This window comes from Dendrobium catenatum, unplaced genomic scaffold, assembly GCF_001605985.2.
Source record: "Dendrobium catenatum unplaced genomic scaffold, ASM160598v2 fragScaff_scaffold_772, whole genome shotgun sequence".
In the NCBI taxonomy this organism is placed as follows: domain Eukaryota; kingdom Viridiplantae; phylum Streptophyta; class Magnoliopsida; order Asparagales; family Orchidaceae; genus Dendrobium; species Dendrobium catenatum.
Window position 1 is genome coordinate 682,165 of NW_021319234.1, and position 13,720 is coordinate 695,884.

General features: G+C 34.3%; 1 pseudogene; it reads right to left on the minus strand.

Annotated features, from left to right (window-relative positions):
- Positions 1-4,631: 4,631 nt before the first annotated feature.
- Positions 4,632-5,367, minus strand: LOC110101695 (annotated as a pseudogene).
- Between the last annotated feature and the right edge of the window lie 8,353 nt (positions 5,368-13,720).

The window sequence follows — 13,720 nt, forward strand, 5'->3', positions numbered from 1 at the left end:
TAACTTTAAACAAATTACATTCATATTAAAAATAAAAAATCTAAACTCTCCTACAGTGTTATCCTAAGCATTAAAAATTAAATAAATCTCATGTAGTTTATATATAAGTGCAATAAAAAGTAAATTATACTTGGCCACGCTTTTATTTATTTAGAGGTTAAGCAGCAGAAGAACATATAGCAGTTATAATAATTATTAATTTAGGCCCCTTTTATTACCCTACACGAGTGTGGCCAGCTGCAAAAAATTCAGTGAGCAACTAGATCGGTCCTAACCTAAGGGTAAACTCTCGTCCATCAAATCAATTCACATATTGCAGTTAAAGTAAGTAAACACTCACATCAATTAATTTCCAATCACAGCATGCAATGAAGATTGAGAAAACTTTGCACACATCAATAAAAGAAAACATTGGCCTAGTCTAAACTAAAGTAGGTTATCCTTGCAAATCATCTAAGGTGTATAAAAAAGGCTATGTGATTGGGGTAGATCCTAAGCTGGATAGTTTGTTGAAGTTGTCTGATATTCGAGTTTGTTAAAGTTGAAGGGTAAATTTATGTTTGAGTTTAAATATTAATGAATTAAAGCTTAGTTTATATATTTTTTAATATTTAAATGATTACTAACTTCATTTCTTATATAGGTCATCAAATTTATTTCACCTTCCTTGGAGCTAAGCTAATAATCTCATAGGCATGATTTACCTAATAGTAACTGGAGTTGCTTAAGTTGATTTAATTGGTTAGGGATTAAAGATTGATAAATTTTAATCTGATAGATTGAATATTGATTAGAATGATCACATTATAAGTTTTCGAAATTTTAAGTGAATTATTGGCTTTTTAGAATTTATGGAATTATTAGAGCTATTTAATTAGATTAATTAAAGAGTTAGAAGTTGACTTTTAGAATTAAAGTATTTTTTTGAAATTTTGACATTTTTCTTAAATACTAGACATTAAGTTGAGTAATTACACTTTGAGTTTGCTCAATTTGAAATTTTCTACATTAAGTTTTGGTTTTTTTAAGTTTGGACCTAATTTTGAACTATAGTTGTCAAAAGTTAACTTTTTGACTTTGACTTAATTTTGGAGGTTTGACATTTTTAAAAAATACTAAATTTTAATTAGAGTTGAATTGTTTTGAGCTTGATTAAATTGGATTTTTCTAGAATTATTGGGGATTTTTCAAAGTTTGGACATTTTTGAATTTTCTAAAATTGAATAATTCAAGAGATTTTTAGATTTTAATCCAACTCAGTCTCAAACCCTTGGAATCACACCCAAAGGTTAGGAATGACCTAAGGGGATGTTTCCAAGTATTTAAGGATTTTTTTTTTTTTGAAATTTTTAAATATTTTTAATTAATTAAATGAATTAATTATAAATTCCCCTTAAAAATTAAATTAATGCTAAATTAAAAGCCTGGTCATTGGGGTTTTATTTTTTATGGGTTAAGAGTTAAATTATGAGTAATTAGAGGGATTTTTTGAATTTTTTGATTTCATGTGAATTAATTAAAGTTTTAGGCCAAATCTAGGAGGGGATTTTGAGGTTCCTAGTTGGTGGACCAAATGGACACCAATTCTTATGAAACTTGGGCCATGAGATCAATTGATCTCAAAGCCCAAGCCCACTGAATTTGTGCCCAAGATGGATCCCCTAATGTAGTTAACCAAACCACCAAAGGTAACCACTAGGTTACCTTAAAAATTTTCTAAGTCACTATCTAGGGCAAGGGAGGGAGTGCAATAAGTGACTCTAAACTATTTATCTTAAGCATAATCAGCACACAAACATCCAAACCCTAAACCTCATTGGATAAATCATTAAGCTAACTTGAATTTATTGATCAAAACATGACTCCTAGATCCAAATTAACTTGCATTTGCCCTTAAATAATTCAAACAAAGGAAAGAAAATTAGGACATGTCAAAGACATGCCCAAATTCAACTTACCAAAGTCTAAAGCCATGATGAGTTCAATATTAAGAAAATTACTTGAAATTCCCCTAGGATAGTTACTTTTTCACGAGGGCAGCGCATGATTGCCAGCCAATCATTGGCAGTTGACTTGATAATGCGGGATTAACCACGACAGTCGGATTTTTGATCGGACGGCTACGATTATTAACGGCTTGATATCGCGAGATCTAATCAGAACTATTGATTGAAATCAATTGCTCTGATTTTATCTTTCACCTTACGTTCATTCTCACAGCTGCTAACACATTTTAGCATGATCCAAGATATCTTACCTATGAAACCTCGCCAAATTTGCAGGGAACATCAAGATAATGACAACCTTCAATCCAACGGTGAAAATCCATTGGGTTGAAGCTTTCCTTCACACTTCACTAGACTATCTAACTAGGGAGCTTGAGAATGGATTCTCATAATGTAGAAACCCCAACAAATTGGTTTTTCTATCATGAAGCTTGAGGGGACAAAGGTGGAGAATTCTCCTTCAGTCATCGGAGCTGGAGGACAATCAAAAGTATGACTTCGAGTGGAGCACAGAGGGATTTCATTGGAGCTTGCTCGAGATCGTAGCTGGAAGGGTCTAGGAAGCTAGGGGAATAAAGAGGAATGCTCAGAGAAGTCTAGGGAGGCTTTTCAAAATGTTGGAATTGAATGTGGATGTTCGGATGATGGAGCCCCATTCAAATGTTACTCTCTGTTTTGGATGGCTAGGATCGACCGGGGAAGCCATTGGATTCCTGCCAACTAGAAGAGGAGACATCCCCTTAGTCTCATGATCTTGAGCCCAGTAATCCCAGAGCATGGAAGGCTTTGGAGGAGGCCCGAGGAAAGAGGGACCACCGGAGCTCCAATTCACTTGCTCCGACCACTAACTGGGTTAGGTTGAGCTGGAAAGGATGCTGGGGGTCAGGAAAACTCACCCATGAGCTCAATTGGGAAGGAGGCAGCCCAATTACTAAAATGAGCTCGAGTCCACCCAAACCTATATATACAATTTGGGTCAACTTGGGTGCGACCTAGGTCAAGCCAGGTGGTGGGATTGAGGTAGAAGGTGCATTGGGTCAAAGAAATTGATAGATTTTTCAAGATGGCGCATTTTGTGGCTTGCTAATCTTATGGGGAAAACTAGAAACTCATCTCCGGTTTAGTTCAATAGCTCATTCCCAAACTGATGGGCAAACATAAATAGTTAATCGGAGTTCAGGCAATTTGTTGTGATGTTATATCGGGAAGAATATTAAACAATGGGATCTCATCCTAGCCCAAATTTAGTTCGCCTTCAACCGGTCCACAAATCAAACTACGGAACACAACCCATTTGAAATTGTTTACGGTAACAATCCCTTAACACTTTTGATCTAATTCCTTCAATGAAAACTTCTACCTACAGCAAGGAAGGGGATCAACGTAGCAAGGTGATAAGTACCTCTTAAATTATTGCTGGAGCATTCTCCTCTATCTTTTTTCAAGGTGTTACAACCTTCCTCATCTAACCATTCTCCCATTCTTCTTCCGTTGGGCATTTTTATCCCCTCAAAAAAAAATTATATATAACAATTATTGAAGCCAGTGCAGCAAAAATAAATAAATAAATAAATAAATTGAATCAACATCCAATTAGCTTGCACATACAACAATATGAAGGATTCCACCTTGAATGAATTATACAACCATAGGCATTAAGTTAACTAATTACTTATAAATGATCTAATCTTGTTAAATGACTTAACATGTAATTGCTCTTAGGGAGTAAATCAAAGGGAATCAAAGTTGCAACATATACAAGTTGTTAAACCATATCGTCAAACAAACCATACACCTATGGTAGAGACTCAATTATATTTATCATAGGTGTACAGTTGGGTTAAACCCAATCTTGACGCGGGGTTAAACCCAACATCCTCACATACCCTAGCTAACAAAATCTTCCCCATGCAAGAGCTCTATGGACATCACAAGAAATTATTATGTGCAAAGTCCGGACGGAGAGAACCGTCCGGATTTACTACGTATTTACTAAGTATTTGCTACGTATTTGCAAATACTTAACAAATACTTATTTTGTAAGTATTCGCTGATTTACTGCATATTTATTGAGTATTCAGCAAATACTCAGCAATCCGGATAATTCTTCCCATCCGAACTCCGCACAGAATAATTTTTCGAACATCACACCCATAAATGAACGCTCTTCAACACCATCAAGTATCAATCATTAGCTCTCATAACAACACCATCAAATGCAACATATCAAAGCAAGAATTACAAAGGAAGGATTGAACATAATTCTGTTTTTATAACAATCATGACAAAAAAGCTGGAGAAGCACAAAATCTGGGGTATATTTTTATAAACTTTCAAACTTTTATAGCAGATGAATTTGTTCTTAAGACTATAAAATAATAGATATTTATACCTTCAACAAAATGATAAATTATGTGAAATAGAATTGAAATCCAAATATTGCAGGAACAAAACAACATAAAATATATGAATCGTATTAGAGTATCATATAACATCACAACCAGGAGCTTGCGACAAGCTTAAACCAATCAAACCTCCTTCGATGGAAAAAAGCAGTAATTCTGCCACACTATAAAGTTCTTTCAAATGAAATCTATTTGATTTTTGAAGCAATCATTACATATTCTACATTAGCAATACCACAACCCCCGAAGAAGAAGAAAAGAACCAATAAGAACTAAATTCATCTGCAAGACCAAAAAGACGAGAAGACTGGCTTATAAGACCACCAAATCTATTTTTTAGCGAGATAAATTTTGCAAGTCCCTTCTCCAAAGTAGTTGGAAATTGTAATAACTGCAGTGTGTGACCAGTTGGAGTTGTATCAAACACTATTACTCAATAATCCATAGTCTGAAATAATTCCAACACTTCCGCAAAGCTCATGGCCTCATCTACTCCAGTTATGGCATTTGATAGCTCTGAGACAAAGCTGTCAATCCCTTCATCATTTGTTAGATCTTTGTTTTCTATTTTAGGATCCACCTCCATGGCGATGAGGATTTTGAATCCATTGACAAGTGTGGGGATCTTGGTGAATTGGTGTTGAAAAGCTTCGCTTAGGTTGTGGGCAGGATTGGTGGATATCATGAGGACCCAATGCCTCACTGAAGCCAACAGAATCGATAGAATCAAGCTACAAGACGTCCACACCTTCCTTTCCACCCACGAACACTCCAATATATTTCGCAAAGTTCCCTTGGGAATCACCACCCTCGTTAGGGAACTTTGCGGAATATATTGGAGCAAGAAAGTCGAAAGTGGGTGTTTGCGGGTGGAAAGGGAGGCATGGGAAAGACCACTTGCAGCACAATTCTATCAATTCTGTTGGCTTCAATGATTCATTTTGTCCTCGTGACATCCACCGATTCCGCCCACAACCTAAGCGACGCTTTTTAGTAGCGATTCACCGAGATTTATCCCCGCACTTGTCAATGGATTTAACAACCTCTTCGCCATGGAGGTCGATCTTAATGTAGAAAATGATGATCGTAACAAATGATGAAAGGATTGATAGCTTGGTCTCAGAGCTATCAAATGTATTAAATGATTCATGTCATGATTATTCGATAAGTTTTACGTTGAATGTCGGCTACCTAACGCAACCCTCGATTTTTCTCGTCCAGGACTTGGAACCTGACAACGGCAGTATTTTCAGAAGGACAAACTTAGCATATATATTTCCATGCAATCTGCCAGCCTTTTTCTCGTCTGGAAGAAATTTAACCAAAATCTCATTAAATCAAGCGTGAGAAACTTCCCAAAAGCTGTTATGCTAGCATCAACTTCATGATTGTCTTCATCCTCATTCAACAATTTATCAAGAATCAACTCCATTGATTTAAATATTTCATTCAACTGATACTGGGATAGACCTTCCTTGCAAGAGGGATTTTTTTCCTCATGGAATGAATGAAGACTTCTGCTCCTAACAATTCTTATTCAGCAACCCGCATGCCTTTATCTGATCAGCAGAGAGTAAAGGTGTCTCCTTGAAGGCTAGTACTGCTCGAATGTCTTATATAAAGAGCCATGCATGAAAGAAAATTCAAGCTGACTGATCCTCCTGGGGAACTCACGAGGGATGAATTATTCTGTGCGCCGTCTAGAGTTCAATGAAAATGCGCCACATCACCCCTTATTCGGTACCGCGGCTCGGTATTGCTCGGTACTGGATGACGTGACTGCATCTGATTCGTCTCTGGACGATCGATAAGTTGCGTCTTTGGACGATAAGTTGCATCCGATGTCCCACACGAGGAGGAGGAGATACCTCTACCTACTCGTATACCTGAAGATGCTAAGTTGAAAGCTCACTATGATGAAACTGGAGCTCTGTTCATGGAGATTATGATTCTACTTTTCTGAAATGCCTGAGAAGAATTTTTTTCTTCTGCGTTTCATTTCATGTTGAACTTCCTTATATATACACATATTTATATCCAAAATAGTAAATATTAATGTTGAATATAAGAAGGAATGAATTGATTATTATAATTAAAGCAAATATGACAACATTTATTATAAAGTTATATTGTTGTTATGTTATATAATTTCATATAAAAATTAGTGGTAAACCAATTCTCTTATGATAAATTTATAAAAAATTACAAGGTTACCTTTTGCAATTATTTATGAGCTAAATATTATTCTCATATGTGATTTTATTGTAATTTTATTTCATACCTTACATACATCATTAAACATTGACCCTGACCATATATTATTTTATTTCTTTTCTAGTCTCATTACTATTTTAGATGTTTTTTATCTCTGATTTTTACAATATTCGCTTTAGGTAAATTCTAAAGTGATTATACTTTACCAACTTAATCATAATTCATCATCAAATCAGATGCAAAAAAGTTTTTTTTTTATTTCTTAGATATTTAGATAGCTTAAATTTGTTTTTTGGTTGAAGAAATTCATATACTTCAATATCATAAGTTTTTTTTTTAATTTTACATTCAAATGATACAATATAAAAATTAATTATTTAATAATTTGTTACACTGTCATAGAATTATGAATTTGCTAACATTCATAATTAAATTTTAAAAATTAATTAGTTTGTTGCCATAACACCTTAAATTCACACTAATATACTTCTTTGTAATAAACTTTTTTTTTTTTTGAAAAGGGTTAAATTTTATTAAGTGTTGCAGAGATGAGGATGCTCAGGTGGATGAGTGTCTTTACTTCTAAAGATAAGGATACGAAATTAGCATATACGTGAAAAAGTTGGAGTAGCTCCATGGAAGATAAGATTAGAGAGAGTTGCCTTAGATGATTTGGTCACATAAAACAATGACCTTCCAATGACCCGATTAGAAAAGTAGATGTATTAGATTTGACTTTTATTAAGAAAGGTAGAGGTAGACCTAAAAAGACTTGGCTAGACAATATTAGAAGTGGCATTTCTTTATTAGATTTAAATGAGAATTTAACCCTTAACAGAACACAACGTAGAAAAAGGATTCATGTAGCCAATCCCACATAGTGGAATAAAGGCTTGTTGTTGTAAGAAAGTAATTACATATATAGACCTTGAAGAAATCTACAACTCGCTATTACTCAAAGAGCTATAATCAAAAGATAAAAAAACCTATAGAGCACAAGATTCCTATCTAAGATACAAAATAGTGCAGAAAGTAAAATGGTATGCAAGAAGCCAATGCCCAAAAAATTCAAGAGGAAGCAGCCAACGAGAGAATCCATAGTAAAGACAACAGGCAATAAATAACATTCCTCCTGCAAAAAATATATGTCACCAAAATAGCAATTTGTCATAGCCAACATACCTTGAAATGCCTTGAACCATGTCACAAAACGCCACCACAACAAAATCCTAATCAAATAGAGAGAGACCCACTAGCAAGCCATTACAACTAGAGGATGAAACAAAAATAAGATGTAAAACCACAAAACCTAGAAAAATTAATTAAATAATAACACAACATGAAAAAATCTTCTCCCCTCCGCCTCCCTGGTCTTCATCCATCATCGAGATCACACTCTGGTTATCAGCTCTTCCAATATTTTTCTCCGTGACTTATGGAATTTCTCTTTTACCTTTTCATGTTGTGGTTTTCCTTCGGCCCCCTTTCGGTTGATTAGGGTTTGAATATTTGGTATGCTCTCAAATCTGAAATTTCTCAGTGGTAAAAATAAATCGTATTCTTTCAAATAAATGTTTTTTGGTTCCTCTTCCTCTACCCTATTTCCAGACCTGAAGGTGACCACTCATTGTGGTATGGAAGCATTATGGATTTCGGAGGAAGAAGTTGAGGTCTTAGCTGCCCCTTTTCAGTTTGTTTTGGTTGGAAAATTTATATTTCATAGACTCAAACTCAATTTAATTCATAGCTTTTTCTTTAATCTCAAGCTCTCTGAAAAATGTTTTAGTCACCCTCCTTGATCCTCGACATACTCTTATTAAATTGTCCAATGATTTGAATTCTAGTTGCATTTTTTGGGCATAGATCTTATTATGTTTGTAATTGTTATATGAAGCTCATAAAATGGCCCTCTTTGTTTATAATTGTTATATGTTTAGTTGAATCATCTATTGTTCCTATCTGGATCTCTTTTTTTTAGCTTAGGCCACACAACTTTTCTCATCCAGGATTTTATATGGATTAGGTTCTAATTTTGGACGGCCATTGCAAATTGACAATGTTATTGTTGTTGGTTCCAGACCCTCTATTACTAAGTTGCTTGTGGAACTTGATATCACTAAACATTTCCAAACTATGCTTGGCTTGGCCTTGATAAGTTTGGTTATGTTCAAAATATTGTTATGGATGAATTCCCTGCGTTTTGTGATCATTGCAAAACCTTAGGTCATTGTAAGAATGAATGTTATTTGTTTCATCTACACCTTAGGAAAAAACCATGCACTAATTCTAGAGTTATGAAAAATGACTTTAAAATAGCTAATGAGGATAATGTATTAATTTTTTATTCAACTACTAAAACAAATAATGATCTAAATATTGCTAATTTGCCTATCCCCTCTTTTCATGTCAATGTTTCTATGGGTAATGTTGATGTGTTTGATCATAATATGGTTGATTGTGCAACCCCGGCCCTTCCTGGATAATAATGTTTAGAATTTTCGCACCGATCATAATGTGGAAGTTTATGATGGTGATCCTTCTAGGTCTATTGATGTTTCTAACTTGGTGAAATATTACTTTCCGGCGGATTTTGGCCATTTTCCGACGAAAAATAGACGCCGGAAATTGCTGTTTTTCCTGTAGTGATGGGATCTCTGATGGGGATTGTGGGTTATTATGGAGCTTGATGTATGTTATTGTGTTATATTAGAATATGCTTATATTTTCTTTGATACAAAAATAATGAAAGTCTACTAAAATACGCAAGTATACATACCGATCCGGTAATAAAGTAAAGTATCAATCTTATGAGAAAGTGTTATGCTTAATTACAATTAAATTACTACTGCTTAATTCAAATGCATAATTTATCCTACTGAAAGTAAAATTTAATATTTTTGAGTTTTTGTCATTTAAGAAACTTGCAAGAAGATTTGATACCAATGATGATAAATGTTTCAGATTAATGAATGTGAGCAATATAGTTTTCCTAATGAGACTCTTAATTTTAAATGTGAAGGAGAGTATATGCATTCATAGATCTATGTTGATCTTGTAGGGGTGAAAAGAAAGGTTTATGGTCTTCCAAAAATTTTTTCATCTACATAGAACCTATAAAGTTAAACATTATATTTCTAAACATGCCAGCATTCTATTTAAATACTCTTAATTGTTCCAACATTCCTCCATCAAGATTATACATCACACTAGATATTAACTATATACATGATCATCGATGCATTAAATGAACAATGATAGACATTAAAAATATCTATATAATCATTTAAAGTATAAGAGTCTATATTAGTGACTGTAATGCTTTTACATCATCAGTCCAAAGCTAGAAAATTAGCCTGACATGAAAGATACAAAAATGAACTCATTTTCAGTTTATTCCCTAAAATAAGGGATACAAGAGAAGTAATAAGTATCATATGGAAGGATCAATTAATATTCTTCACACACCTTCCTCTAACAATAGAGTTGCTTACACAAGATGGACTAAGATCACCAAATACAAGTATCTTATACTTCATTATCTGGTTCCATCGTTTAACTTCTTCTTTTTCCTTCAAGGCTTTTCTTTCACTTTGCCTTCATCTAAAGATTTGAAGCGCTTGAGATGGATAACTAGGACGTTAGGAGGTTTCTTTATTTTCATTCTTTTCTGGGCTTCCTTGAAGACTCCAGCAGTTGTCACAGAATAATTTATCCTCAGTATTCAAAGTCTCTGTTGAACTGAAGTTTGAACACCATGCATTCACATGAAGATGGCTTGTTATGTGGGGAGTAAATCGATCGTTCACCAAAAAAGAAAGATGAGGACAACTTTCACCAAAAACTGTCATTGAGGCATTGGTCAATTTATGGCAACCAGCATTGATAAATTTTATCAGTCACTGTTTTCATATGAGCTACAGATATAACATCCAAACACTTTAGCTTCTTCAACGCAGGCAAAATAAACATTGCATCCATATTGTGGCAAACATCTATAAGATCTGCTTCCAAGGAGGCGTTGACTCAAAGTTAAAGGCGTTAAGAGAGGAGCTGAAGCAACAATCACATCTAAGAATGTCTATTAAGCAAAGGCAAACACTTTGGAGCCTTTGCAAATATAGAATGCAATACATAATCAGGCAAGCAATGACCACCGAAGTCTGGCTGCAATACCTTCAAATTATCAATATTGCATTGAGAAAAAACTTCCTCAAACAACTTATCTGTCGCCCACGAACAGTCTTCTTCTTTGATGAGTTGATCTGATTAAAGAGATCAGCCAAACATGTCAGCAACTTCTCTTCTGCTTCTCCATCTTTTCTGAAATGCCTGAGAAGATTTTTGTTCTTCTGCATTTCATTTCATGCTGAACGGCTTTATATATACACATATTTATATTCAAAATAGTAAATAGATTATAATAGGAACTAATTAAATTAGCTCTCCTTCCATCTTTCTGTATGGCATGAATTAATGTTGAATATAGGAATAATTATCATAATTAAAGCAAATAAAACAAAATTTATTATAAAGTTATATTGTTACCATGTTATATAATTTCATATACAAATTAATCATAAATTTATAAAAGTTGCTAATATAACCAACACTATATATATATATATATATATATCAGAAATCAACAAAAAAAATTTTAAAATAACTTAAAATAAATAATAAATCAATACCTAAAGAGCAAAGAGGGAGATATTATTCCCCATTAATATTGCATATAGCTAAATATTACCATATGTGATTTTATTATAATTTTATTTCATTTCTCACATACTCCATCATTAAACATTGACTTAGACCATATAGAAAGAAGTAGAGACATGAAAATTATTTAATTTATTTCTATTATATATAGTTTCATTACTATTTTGGATGTCTATGTGTATATACTAATTAGGTTTGCTTTCAATTTTTGTTTGTAGCTCTTCGAGCATTAGCGAGTTATTAATCCCTTTTAACGTGTACGTCCTACGTACTATGGGCTGGATAAGATCATAACTTGTATCATTAGCATGATAGAAATCAAACATGCAAATGGTCCAATGTCCCCATGCATGTTTTTTAAGGAAAGTGTATTGTAGCAAGGCACTAGGAATCTTCCTAGTGAGATAGAGGCTTAGAAGCCTCTTCACACAATTGATTTTGCTCCTTGACCTCCCTATTATTACATAAAGGTAGATGAATGTGCTTACTTGTAACTAAAGAGAAATCATTATGAAATGGCTCAAAAGTGATCATTAATTGGCTAATAAGATAGTGAAGTTGTTTTCTAATTGCTATTATAATGACAGACATATTGAGAAATAAGAAAATATCCAGTAGTTTGATCTAAAAAATTAATATTGGCCTACCTATTTGTAAGTTATTGAGCATAAAAAATGATGTAAATTTTTTTAGTTATTATTTACCAAAAAATATTGATCAATATATTATCACACTGGGGTCGTAAATCTCTAGTTTATCATCACTCCTTAATTTCCATATGCCCTACATCCTCAAAAATGATATTATTGAAGTACAATGGTATTTACAACTATTGCACTCTGAAGTATAATTGGGTCATTAGGTTTACATGAGAGGAATGAATAAAAGGGATAGTATCAATTTTTATTTTTCTTAATTATTTATAATTGAGTTCAATGTGTTGACCAAATTGGATCTTTAGTATTAGGGGTGTCAATGGGTCGGGTTCGAGTCGAACCCGAAACTGACCCGGCACTGTTCGGGTCAACCCGAACCTGACCCGTTTTTAAAAACGGGTCAGGTTTTCGGACCCGAATGGGTCCGGGTCAACCCGACCTGACACGAATGACCCGAAGTTGACCTAAAATTGCTAGTTTTTATGTCAAAAATCATGTCAATCTTAAATTTTCTTGTCAAAATCAGGTCAATCTCGGGTTTCCGAGTCAAATAAGAGTTTTATTGTCATTTTCGAGTTGCTGGGTCAACTCGAACTCGTCTCAATTTTTAAAACGGGTTAATTTGTTGAACCCGGACCCGACCCATTTTAGGTTCGGGTTGACCCTAACCCATATTTTTCTGGGCGGGTTCGGGTGGTGTTTTGGGTCGTGTCAAAAATTGACACCCCTATTCAGTATACCTTTTATAAAATGGAAATTCCCATCTAAGCTCCCTTGATTTTTATTCCACATTTGAGTCCTTAAGATTTAAAAGAACAAAAAAAAAAATCTATATGTTCTTCTTCTTTTAAGCTAAGTATAATCCACATGTTAAAATGAATTCCAACAAGCCATTAAGCATGAATGAGAATCCTCTATTGCATAAAATGGAGATGGGAGCAGCCCTCCTTTGAAGTTCTTTTGTACCAAATCACCTATTGTGCTTGATGGTTCACTGAGATAATATTTGCATTTCAACAATTGTTCATAGACCAATGCATAGAATTTTGATGTTTATTTTTTATTCCATAGGTGACTAATTTTTTTCAATGTGGTATAAAAAAAACAGGCTGACCTCTAATATTGTGGCCAAAATATTAATAATAATAATAATTTCCTTGCCCATACCTCCACATAAGTAGGCCAGACCTCTAATATTGAGGACCCAACATCAATGATGCATGTCACCAAGAAAATGAATTCTTAATTAATGACTTTATATTACCACGTACTAGTTTATAATGTAGATGCAGGTAGGGGTGTCAATTTTGGGTCACGGGTCGGGTTTGGGTCGAACCCGAAACTAACCTGGTACTATTCGGGTCAACCCAAACCGACCCTTTTTTAAAAACAGGTCAGTTTTCCAGACCCGAACTCGACCGGCTTCGGGTCCGAGTCAACCCGACACGACCCGAATGACCCGTTTCCAACAAAAAAAATTGCTAATTTTTGGGTCAAAATGGGTTAATCTCCTCTTTTAGGGTCAAAATTGGGTCAATCTCGGGTTGTCGGGTGAAAATCGAGTTTTCGGGTCAAAATCGGGTCACTTTCTGGTCAATTTCGGGTCAAAGGGTTAACCCGAACCCGACCCGATTTTTGAAACGGGTCGAAATGCTGAACCTGAACCCGACCCGTTTCGACCCGTTTCGGGTTTGGGTTGACCCTAACTCAAAATTTTTGG